The following is a 12,185-nucleotide window of genomic DNA, read 5'->3' on the forward strand; positions in this document are numbered from 1 at the left end:
CATATTACACATGATTAACATGTTTTCTTTAATGCCAAATGTTTTTGATTGGTGATTTTTTTTTAAAAAATGTACTTTACAAACATTGCAGTGAATGGAGGCATTTTACAAAAAAAATAAAATAAAAAAGGAAAATGAAATGAAAGATATGGAATTGCATAAATGAAACATAACAGGATACAATATTGTGTGTGGGCGTTTATGCAGCTGAAGAAATTTTGGATGTTATTATCAGAAATTCCACTGCTCACTGTACCTAAAGCTGCCCATTTTGTTCATTCTAGTAATAGGTTCTTATATATTTTTCATTTTCTACTGGAACACAATGGGACTTACACATTTTTATATGTGATCACTTATCTGATTAGGTCTGCCTCACACAATTAAGTGCTGTCAAAACACTACAGTGGCAGTAAGGCTAAAGGTTTCTGGCGCTGTTCATAAGGAGAATAAATACCAAAGAGCAATTTAGTTTTGTATTAAATCCTCTAACTTTGGTGTTTACATGCTTTGTACAAAAAGGTCAGAACAGGACTAGAGACTTCGGGGTTCAGTGACAGATAATAGGCCCTACATCTCCTACATGACACTGTACCTCATTAAATAAAGACTCCGTAAATCTATGTAAAGACACTAGCATTTCTTAAAAGAAGTTGGCAGAGAGAACTGAGAGTAGTGCTCTGTAAAACAGCAAGATAATCAGGTTTTACTGCAAAATATACAGCTTACATTACAGATATATGCCATTGATTCATGAGATTTTCATATTCAGGTTTGATCCAATATTTTCTTTATCCCTTTTTAGAACTTAGAGATTCTCATGCACAGGTTGTGCAAGGTCAGGAAAATGTATTGTTCCTTTGATCTGTAGCAGTTAGTCACTGGGAAAAATCTCAGGGGGATAAATTTCAGCCTTTGAAACACAGCATGTTGCACTAAAATTAAAGCCAATTGTACTTCATTCTGATTAAACTACATTATCATCAAAAGTAAATTGATGGGAGGGAAAGGAAATAATTTACTGACTAAAAATTTCATTTATTTCTCCAGTTCGTTTGCTGGATACAAGTACTGTATTGTAAATCAAACATATAATCTGTGAACAGATACTGTATGATGTTAGAACTCAGCAGGTGTCTTTCCTTCTGGAATTATAATTATCCTATTACATGTCATATGCTCCAATACTAAAGTGATTAGAACCTATACAGAATAGAATAAAATGCTACTACCTGCCAGAGGCGCCAATTTTCCAATGTGCCAGTGGGTGCTTGACCCCCCACTCTGCCCTAGTCCCCGCCCCCAATCCACCCCTTCCCCCAAGGCTCCACCCCTGCCCTCCTCTCCCTTCCTCCCAGTGCCTCCTGCAGGCCAAGGAACATCTCACCATGGTGGGCAGGAGGCACTGGGAGGGAGGGGGAGACACTGATGGGTGGGGCTGCTGGCAGGCAGGAGGCGCTGGGGGGCGGGAAAGGAGCTTATCGGGGCGGGGGGGGGGGCTGCCGGTGAGTGCTCAGCACCCACCATTTTATTCCCATGGGTGCTCCAACGCCGGAGCACCCACGGAGTCGGCGCCTATGCTAATTGCATTAAGGCTTAATGCTGAAGTCAACTGGGAAATTTGGGACGTGTAATTCACCTCCCATGCATCTCCAGAGGTGGCAGGAATGAAGGTAGCTGCCATATACATAAGGCTCAGGCACAGGGTTAGATGATATGGTGGTAAAAAAGGCCTGATCCTTGCCTTCAAGACAACTGATAATATTGCTACGTTTGGCATTGCTGGGTTAATTATGGGGTTGTTTACTTAGTGCAGACCAAGGCCTTGGACTCATATATCTGAAGGAACCTGGGCTTGTTTATATGACTATGATTATTACCCTGAGCTAAGTTAAAGTTTCTTAGAATCTGAATGATGCCCTGTAAATATCTGCTCTCCTTCATCTACCACACTCCACCCACTACGCCAGGGACATCAGCCTCATTTGCCTATTGGTGAGCTGCTTACATAAACATACTGGTGCCGTCTTCTATGTTGCCCCTTATTGGAAGGACCTTCCTGAGCTCATTTGGAAGAATGGTCTTACCATTTCCACATTCAAGTCTTTCCTGAAAATCTTCCATTGTAATAAGTCCTACCAGCTCTAAGTATAGCTGTGTGAATAACTGATTTTTCAGTTCACTGTCTGTACTGAAAAACATATCAAAGAAAATTTTAGTTTTGTTTTGTTTAGTTTTAGTTTTGTTTGTTTCTTGTTTAGTTTGTGTCCTGAATTTTTTTTTTGACAAAACAATTAATTCGACCCAAAACAAAACATTGTTTTATTAGTGGTTTTCAATTTAAAAAAATAAAATGGAAATAGATTTTGAAATGAAAAGTCATTTCAAATCAAAACATGTAGTTTTGAAAATGTCAAAACATTATTTTTGATTTGTTTGGGTTTTGTAAAGGGTGTGTGTGTGTGTGTGTGTGTGTGTGTGTGTGTGTGTGTGTGTGTGACAAACAATTTTACAAATTCTATATGAAAAAAAATCAGTTGAAAAACGTTGCCCAGTTCTACATGTAAGCCATAACTTGCTGATTGACACCACTCTTTACATGTACTATTTATTTAAATAACCATAAATATGTTGCTTCTTTTCCTCTGCTTGATATCTGCACTCTTCCAGTAAAGGGCTTTGAGATCTACAAATGAAGAGCACTATGTAAGACCTAGGCATGATCATTAACCTGGGCTTCACTCTCATGAAGGAGCAAATGCATTCACCACAGTATGTGCAGGGGGAGGGAAGGGCCAGAGAAAAGAGATGTTGCTCCTTTCATGGCTCCCCCTGCAATGGGGGAAGGGAAAGTTTACAAAGATAGGGCTGCAGGCAGGAAGCAGCTGTTGCCAGGTCAGGAGAGGGTCTACCCTTCCTGCTGATTGGAAGAGTGGGGAGGTATTTATACCCAATGCAGGCATGGAGAAACCCTCTTGTACCAGGACTGGGCAGCCACTATGAAATTTGCAAACGGATTGGATTTCCTCATGATCCACTCTGAGCATTAAGATAGTTGCCGCTTTTCTTGGGGGATGGGAAGGAATTTTCCCACACTGCCAGATTTGGCTGGGGTGGGATGGAGTTTTTTTCACTTTTCCACAGCAGATATGGGAGCCAGTGGGGTGGAGTGGGGGGGTTAGGTTATAATCTCACAAGTTTGTATGTGTAATTTAGGGTGAATGTTTGCTGAAGGAATTTGGTATGGAAGGGATATGGTTATAGCATAAAATGGCTTGAAAAGGATTTGAAGGAAAGCACCCCTTAACAGAACTGAGGAGGGGGAGTGGGGCTCCTGCATCGGGAACTGTGGAGAGCCTACCCCCCTCCTTTTATAGTCCCCTTTCATCTCATACGAGGGGATGGTGGTGGGGTCCCAGCAACAGAATGGCTGGGACAAGGTTGGGGATTATGTGGAAACAATTCAGGACATGATGGTGACCTGCACTGTGCATACTCCCAAATTGTTTTATTATGATTATTACTATTATAACCAATATATAGAAAAAATGACAGTGCTCTTGGCAATTACTTTAACCTTACTCCGAAGCTAAATATAAACATCACAACAATTTCACTCTTCTTTTAATTACTCCTGTAACTAATGAATCCCTTACAGTGGGTCAGAAGTAGAGTCTAGAGAAAGGATGCCACTTCTCCAGCCAATATAATAGGGTTTCTATGCATAATTGTATTGCATCAAATATAAGTCTTTCAAGATAGTGGCATAAAAATACAATCACAAATAATGGCATGGTAAATTCCTGTTGTAGAAGATAAAATATTGATGATGAACAACAATACACGTACAACACCTTTTATTGGTTAAGATCTTGTAAGGAATTTTACCTAAAATAGAGCAACCACTCTGTGGAAAAAATACAAAAATAGGGAAAACAATAGGGTAAAGTACCATATAGAAGGCCTGATCCTGTAAGAAGATGAACAGTGTTTCAATTCCTTTCCACTACAATGTTAGCTAAGGATGCTCAGCACCTTGCCCAAATGAGCTCAGAATTTGCTGTATACAGGAATCATGCCACACATTTTCACCAGTGTTTCCTATGTGTTCTTGTTGTTAGGATCCACTGGAAAAAGAAAGTGTTGTCTATGTAACCTGCAAGATAACCTATTCAGTTACAGTAGTTTCATAAATGTTTTCTGATTATATATTATAGGATATGCTTATTGTTATCTTTTGGACTTATTTTGGGTTTATGTCAAACCCTACTGATAAGTTTAGATTAATATCCATGTGGCATAAGTGATAGGTGAACCTGCCTCTTATTCCACATTTTATTTTTCTCCTTCGTGTGTCTTTATTTTTTAAACCTTTCCCTTTGGCTGCCTGGGACTCTGAGTGAGGTCATAAGGTTATACAGTATATAGGGAGAGGTGTATAGTTTATTTCAATTATAATGGATCTATGTAAATAAAAGGGTCCTTGCCAAAAGTTAAAAACACAATCAGAACAAAAGTAAAAACCAATAGTTTTTCAAATCCTCCCAAATATAAAGTAGCTGACCGCAGTAGACACCAAACCCAAACAAAATCTTCTTTCCCTCAAACAGCACACATATCCTACTCAAATACTTTGGTAAAGACTTTGAAAGTTCCCTTAAATATCAAATTCAGCTGTTTTTGCACCAGAATGGGTAGTTGGTTCCAAAGCTGAGTGTGCCTTATGGAGAAATCTCTACAGGCAGCTCTCTCCTTTTTACACTAAGAGTTCCAGTTTGATCACCTCTGCTTATCCTAGCTGCAGCAGTATGGCACTGGGAGAGAAGTGGCCTCTCAAGTAGACAAGTTCCCAGTCAAAAACATTACCTTGAACTCCACCTGTAAATATACAGGCAGCCACTGCTGATCTCAGAGTACTAGACATCCCATTCAATACGTGAGCTGCCATGTCCTGCACCAGTTTGAGCATTAGCTACACTATATATTTTGCCAATACATGTATACCAGCGAATCCTCCTAGTGGAGACGCAACTGCTACCAGCAAGAGTTCCATTGCTGATATAGCTTATACCAGTTCCCTGAATGAAATAAGCTGTACCAGCAAAAGAACTTTTTTTCCTGGTATAACTGTGTCTACACTAGGTTTTTCCTGACACAGTTATGTCAATTAGTAGTGTGATTTTTTTTCCACACTTCTACCTGACATAACTATGCTGGCCAAACTTTTAAGTGTAGATCAGGCCTCAGTTTCCAGATTGAATCGAAGTGTAGGCCTACAAATAGCACCTGGCGGTAGTCTAATACTGAAATTACAAACACATGGATCTCAACAGTAAGGTCCATATCTGAAAGAAACAGTCAATCTCAACAGCCATGTCTACACTTGAAAACTCGACTGATACAACTATGTTGGAGGTATGATTTTACTGATATAGTTACACTGATACAAGACCTACTGTGAGTGCAGTTATACTCAGGTATAAAGGTATATTTATTCCCCTTTTTATACAACTTTCTAGGGTCGACAAGGATTTAAGATAGAAAATTTAACAAACATTTGTGTTGCTGTATAATTGTATGTCACCATCACCAACACGATAGATATGCTTTGAAGACAAATACAAGAGAGAACGGTCAGCCCTCGGCACTGTGCTAACATCCAAAACCAGCTCAAGCACTGGATACCGAGTGACCAGCTACAAGAGTTGAGTCAGTAATCACTTAGGGTAGTCAGTTATTTTACGTAAACATTACCACACTCCTCTCATTTAAAAAAAAGGAGCAAAAAGGATCAGAGACAAAGACTTATTCTCACTTATGTGTTTGTATAATGCCTAGCATAAAGGGGCCTGGATCTCAAATTAGGCATTACTGTTATACAAATAACAAAACTTTGTTCATGTATTCTAATAAGGCTCAAGCAATTTTGTGCATATTTTTATTATTTAAACTGTGGGACTTTAACAATGGCTATGGATGTCATCATACAAATATACTAAGCAGAATGAGGGAGGTTCATACCATTTTTACCTCTTACAAAATAATAAGACATTAATCTTATGATTATTCCTCCCCTCCCCCCAGCCACAGCCCCGGAAGTACAGTGTTGAATATTTTTCATAGATAGAAAAAAAAGTCTTTAAAATAATGCAATACCAGGAACAGAACTACCCAGAGAAAGTAGGTGTTCTCTTATTGTCAAATATAGCCTGTTTGGGTATACTGAACTTCTTAGGTGAAACCCACTCTACTCGTTCTACACAACCTCAGAAAAAATATATGAACATATACCACAGATAGTATTCAAATGATTAAAACAAGATATAATGCCCAAATGTGCTACAGAATTTGTTCACCTTTTATTCTGATTTACAACTGAGACTATGAAAGTGATGGATTCTTCACAATGTGCTACAAAACACTCATTAATGTATTAGCAGCATATTTGAGATCAAACACCAACTGGAACTCATTGCTGGGGATGTTGTGAAGGCTAAAATGTTAACTGGGTTCAAAAAATAATTCTATAAATTCATGGAGGATAGGTCCATCAATGGCTATTAGCCAAGATGTTCAAGAATGCAACCCCATGCTCTGGGTTTGAAGACAAGATACTGGGCTAGATGGACCATTGACCATTCTTACGTTGTTATAAAAACGAGCCACAAATTTGGAGTAAGTGGGGAGGGGGGGAGTATGTATTTACAAATGTTTAGATCGGCGTGGCCAGCCTGAGCCTGAGAAGGAGCCAGAATTTACCAATGTACATTGCCAAAGAGTCATAGTAATACGTCAGCAGCTCCCCATCAGCTCCCCCACCCCGCACCTCGAGCATCCCAACCACCGGCAGCCCCACCGATTAGTGCCTCCCTTTCCCTGCCTGCACCTTCCAATCAGCTGTTTCGTGGCGTGCAGGAGGCTCTGGGGGGGGGGAGGGGAGGAGCGAGGGCATGGCAGGCTCAGGGAAGAGGGCGGGAAGGGGTGGAGTGGGGGCAGGGCCTGTGGAAGAGCCGGGGTTGAGCAGTGAGCACCCCCCGGCACAATGGAAAGTTGGAGCCTGTAGATCCAGCCCGGAGTCAGTGCCTAAACAAGGGGCCACATATTAACTTCTGAAGAGCTGCATGTTTCTCTGGAGCCACAGGATGACCACCCCTAGTTTAGCTGAACACAAGGGTCCTAACCTGAACTGACTTGCACCTCGACAAACTAGGGGCAATTCCACTGAAGTCAGTGGTGTAACACAATCTAAATCAATGTTGAGCAAGATTAGAATCCAGCTCTAGAAGTAAATCCAAGAAAAGAGTCAAACACTAGAGACCTGCCAGAGCATTTTCCAATCCAGTAATATCTGAACTGGATATCTCCCTGGTACCTCAGATCTCCTTCAGCAATGAAGACTGTGAAAACTGAACAAATTACACAGTGCCCGGAATATTGATTATTTGTGTGTGCGGTTATTAACAATGTAACCAATGAAACAAAGTTTCCACAATATTTCTTATAAATGTGCACAATGAGATCGCTGGCATTTTTTTTAAAAAAAGGGGACTTCTGTCTTTTTTTAACTGGAAAGGTTTTTGTCTTTGCTTGTTTTTTGTTTTGTTCTTTTTAAAGAAATTCACATCATCTGCCTTGTAATATTATTTGTTAGAATTGGAGAACAACTGAAATAATGACATCACAAGAGTTAAAACACTTATTCAGGAAAGCACTTAAGCACATTTAACTTCCCCTTCAATGGGATTTCAGCACTTTCCTGAATCAGAGTACTTTCTTTTATCAGAGTGCAAAACAGCAGAAGTTGTGCAATTGCAGCTGAAAGGATTTTTTAGTCAGTTTGTTTCAAACTTTGATCTTGGTTTGTGTTTTTTAACGCTTATTTAAATTCAGTGGCTAATTAACACATTGTATAAAGGCTATCTTTGTTAAAGATCCAACACCTCTGCCCCCCAAATTAAGGTGTTAAGAGTTCAAAATAATCATGCTCTGAGATTCCTAAGAAGTCCTGCAGCACAACTAGGGAATATCAGACTTAACCATTCATACCCCATTGCCCCACCTGTATAAGTTGAGCACTGCTGTGACATAGTTCTGTAGTTCCAAACTGACTCATATGCCGCTGTCACCATTAATATTCCATACTTTTCTCATGGTTACAAGACAATTGTATCCTGTATACATAAAACAAACAGCTACATTCTCAATGCTGCTGGATGGCAAATGTGGGAAAAGGCTGACATGTTAATGGTGACCACTGCCTGAGGTTTGGGGGGTGGATATGGAATCTTAGTGACTCATCCATTTCATTTTTATTTCACTGTGATCAGTCTGGCTGATTTCTTTGGCTATTTTTCTTTATTATAATTTTTACTTATGTAAACACACACACTATTTATCTGTGGATTTATTGGACTTCTGCAGCACAAATCTGTAACTTCCCTCAAGTTTATATTGGGTGTTTGGTGCAGTGATTTACTTGGCCACATCCAGAATGTTTTTTCCACCACCCTGCTTTATTATTTTGATGCTATGACCTGAGTTCTGGGAACAATTCAAAACGGGCAACACTATATGCACTGGTTTTGGTTCTTTTTTTTTTCCTTCCCAAATTAAACGAAATTATGAATCTGTAAAGACAAACAAATGTACTCATCAGAGATTCTGACTCCAGTTTTAATAATCGTGAGCCAAAGCAGAAATACATGTAGCATCTGATAGGAGGGGTTAACTTGGTGAAATAAATTTTTCACGTTTTTTGACAGCTTTCTTTGTAGACTTTCCTTTCCGAAGATTAACTTTTGGCATATGCATACAGAGTTGTATTATAGGTTTCAGAGTAGTATTATGTCTCTTAGCTACAGGATCACATTGGCAGCACTGCAGCAGGAGCACCAGAAGGCACTATGGCCTCAGAGGCATAACACCACCTGAGTTGCCTAGCAGGTGGGGCATATATAGCCACTCTGCCACTCTTCATAGCTGTGGCGACTTAACGACTATCATCAGTTACCTCTGCTGCTTGGTTCAGGGAAAGGTGGAATGATAGGATAGTTAGGTCCTCACATAGGAGTGGTGTAAAAGGAAGCAGTCCAGCATGCAGAAGAGCACAGGGGCTGTGATCATCGTCAGTTACACAGAAGTAGGGAGAATTCTTGAGTTTTCTCTCGCTTCACAATCATGGCCAATCCATGTCAGTGATAATTGACAGGAGACTGACAGATTTTTGCTTAGGATCATTTGTTTCTCTACGTATAAGACTTTCAGAGAACTTGCCACTGTTGTTCTCACCTGTGTTCACGCCATTTGTCATAGATCAGCTAGATCGCCATGTGCCTACTTTGGGGGTTGTTCCATCCTCTCTCTTAAGCATCTAGCACTGGCCACTGTCATAGACAGGATACTGAACTAGACAGACCATTGGCCCAATCCAGAATGGCCAATTCCTAGGTTCCTATTTGTTAGCTAAGTTATTATCCTTTCAAAGTTACTTCTGTCATGGAATCAGAACCTTAAACCTTCTTCCTTTTCTCCAGGTTTTATTTAGAAAATACACTGCAGAAAGGACAATATTTAATTCTGATATGCCTTGAAATTCCTGTTGGCTCTATTTAAATTGTATTCTATGAAAAAAGGTCACAATTGTTTATCCGTTCTTTTTGTTTTCTGATGAATACAAACATGAGAAATGAAGGTCTTGCCATTTTCCGTGTGACTGGAGAAGAGAAGACTGACTGAGGATTCGTTTCAAGTATTAATGGGAAACTAGATCAATTAGAGCCCCACATGTACTATGTTTCTGACAGAAATGTCTCACTCGCCTGCAGAATAAGTGTTCCAATTGAAATATCTGGAGGTTTGGATTGGATGCCTAATTTACTCTGACAGGGTTGTTGATTTATCTGAAAAGGTATTCTATCGAACCTGCAGACTTCTCACTTTAATTACATTTTAGAAAACGGACAATACAAGATCCCATGAATACTAAAAGCTTCAACAATATTATATAGAAAGCTTCCCAAAGAACAACAGAGAAGTGGAAATATCCAGCAGAGTAAATAAATAAATAAAACAAGTGAGTTCTCTCTCTCTAAGTTAGTTAAGAGGGCAAATGAAACAAAAACGCCACCTGGCTCAACAACATTTAAGTACAATTTCAATAGGACTATTCGCAATCTTAAAGTTTGTCAAGGTTCCTTCCCCACTCTGAACTCTAGGGTACAGATGTGGGGACCTGCATGAAAGACCCCCTAAGCTTATTCTTACCAGCTTAGGTTAAAAACTTCCCCAAGGTACAAACTTTGCCTTGTCCTTGAACCGTATGCTGCCACCACCAAGCGTGTTAAACAAAGAACAGGGAAAGAGCCCACTTGGAGACGTCTTCCCCCAAAATATCCCCCCCAAGCCCTACATCCCCTTTCCTGGGGAAGGCTTGATAAAAATCCTCAACAATTTGTACAGGTGAACACAGACCCAAACCCTTGGATTTTAAGAACAATGAAAAATCAATCAGGTTCTTAAGTTCTTAAGAATTTTAATTAAAGAAAAGGTAAGAGAATCACCTCTGTAAAATCAGGATGGTAAATATCTTACAGGGTAATCAGATTCAAAACATAGAGAATCCCTCTAGGCAAAACCTTAAGTTACAAAAAGACACAAAAACAGGAATATACATTCCATTCAGCACAGCTTATTTTACCAGCCATTTAACAAAAGGAAATCTAACACATTTCTAGCTAGATTACTTACTAACCTAACAGAGTTTCTGAGACTGCATTCCTGATCTGTTCCCGGCAAAAACATCACACAGACAGACAGACCCTTTGTTTTCCCCCCTCCAGATTTGAAAGTATCTTGTCTCCTCATTGGTCATTTTGGTCAGGGTGCCAGCGAGGTTATCTTAGCTTCTTAACCCTTTACAGGTGAAAGGGTTTTGCCTCTGGCCAGGAGGGATTTTATAGCACTGTATACAGACAGGTGGTTACTCTTCCCTTTATTTTTATGACAAAGTTAAGCATGTGCTTTCTTATATCAGGGCATAATGCTCACCACTTTGCCGGATCTAATGCTCAATGGATATTCACTTTCCTCAAGGGACTAAGCATGCATTTATAGGTCACACTTTATATTAAGGCTACTGTGACAAATAAGACAATTTCCTACAGTGTCCTGGATAAACCTTATTGAATTAAGTTTAATACCTTTGGGGTCTACTGTATTAAAAATGCAATTGTGTATGTGTTATTGTGCAATTGAATGTAACTTCTCTAGGAGACATGACTAATATAAACCCTGGGAAATCTTAAGAATTTCAAAGGACTCTTTGAAGCAATTTGAACTTTTAAAATTAAGTGGGTTTCCTAAGAAATCTCTAGGAGGAGGGGATATGCTAATATAACTCCTACAGTTATGCAAGAAATCAACCTTTTGAAGCTTCACCCCAAGAAGGGGACACACTGTCTGGCAGATTACCAAATCAGTGTCTCTTCAGACACCCCAAAGTAAATAAAAGACTCACTCACAGATTCATGGGGTTTTTTGTTCTGCACAAAGAGTGTTATGAACTTGAAGCCACAGCAAAAGCCCTAGGTGGGATACTCACCTACCAGAGTCTTGCTGGAGTTGGGGTGATCTCTGGTAAGCTTATTAGCATGTGTGTAGCTTCTTTTATTGTATTTAATCTGTTGTCCCTGTATTGCTTTTACTTTAAGAATAAAATGTGCTTTCTTAGAAAGTGCTGTGTGGCAGATTAACTGTGGTAATTATGCTGTGCAGAAAGAAGAGAAGGCAAAAAAAGCCTGCTTAGGCAGCCCGTGTTTCACTGGGGATATGACAGTGTAGGCAGGCAACTCTTTACCCACGAACTACTTCAGTCAGAGACATGTAGTGGCTGGGAAGCCAGAAGCCTAGAGGAGTGACCTTGCTGCACCATAGAGGAGGAATATAGATGCTGTTACCCAAACTGTGACAGCTACATTTTCATATAATGTATAAAGGATTTATATAGAGAGATGGTTGAAAGCACATCAGCTGAAGGTTATGAGCCCTGGTTACAAACAACTTGATGATCTCTTGGACTTTGATTAACCATTTATTAAAGCATTTATCATCCATTGATGCTATATAAGCTATTTATAAATGAGCCCTTAATATAAGTGTGAGCCATTTATATTTAATAAGACAGGTCC

The 12,185-nt window shown here is 39.7% G+C and overlaps 1 protein-coding gene across 1 annotated transcript in view; it reads right to left on the minus strand.

The window, feature by feature from the left end:
• The window catches only part of CSMD1 (CUB and Sushi multiple domains 1), a 1,979,019-nt gene that overhangs the window by 892,928 nt on the left and 1,073,906 nt on the right, over positions 1 to 12,185 (minus strand). The gene's annotated exons all lie outside the window — the stretch shown is intronic.

This window comes from Chelonia mydas, chromosome 3 (genome assembly GCF_015237465.2).
Source record: "Chelonia mydas isolate rCheMyd1 chromosome 3, rCheMyd1.pri.v2, whole genome shotgun sequence".
NCBI lineage: Eukaryota > Metazoa > Chordata > Testudines > Cheloniidae > Chelonia > Chelonia mydas.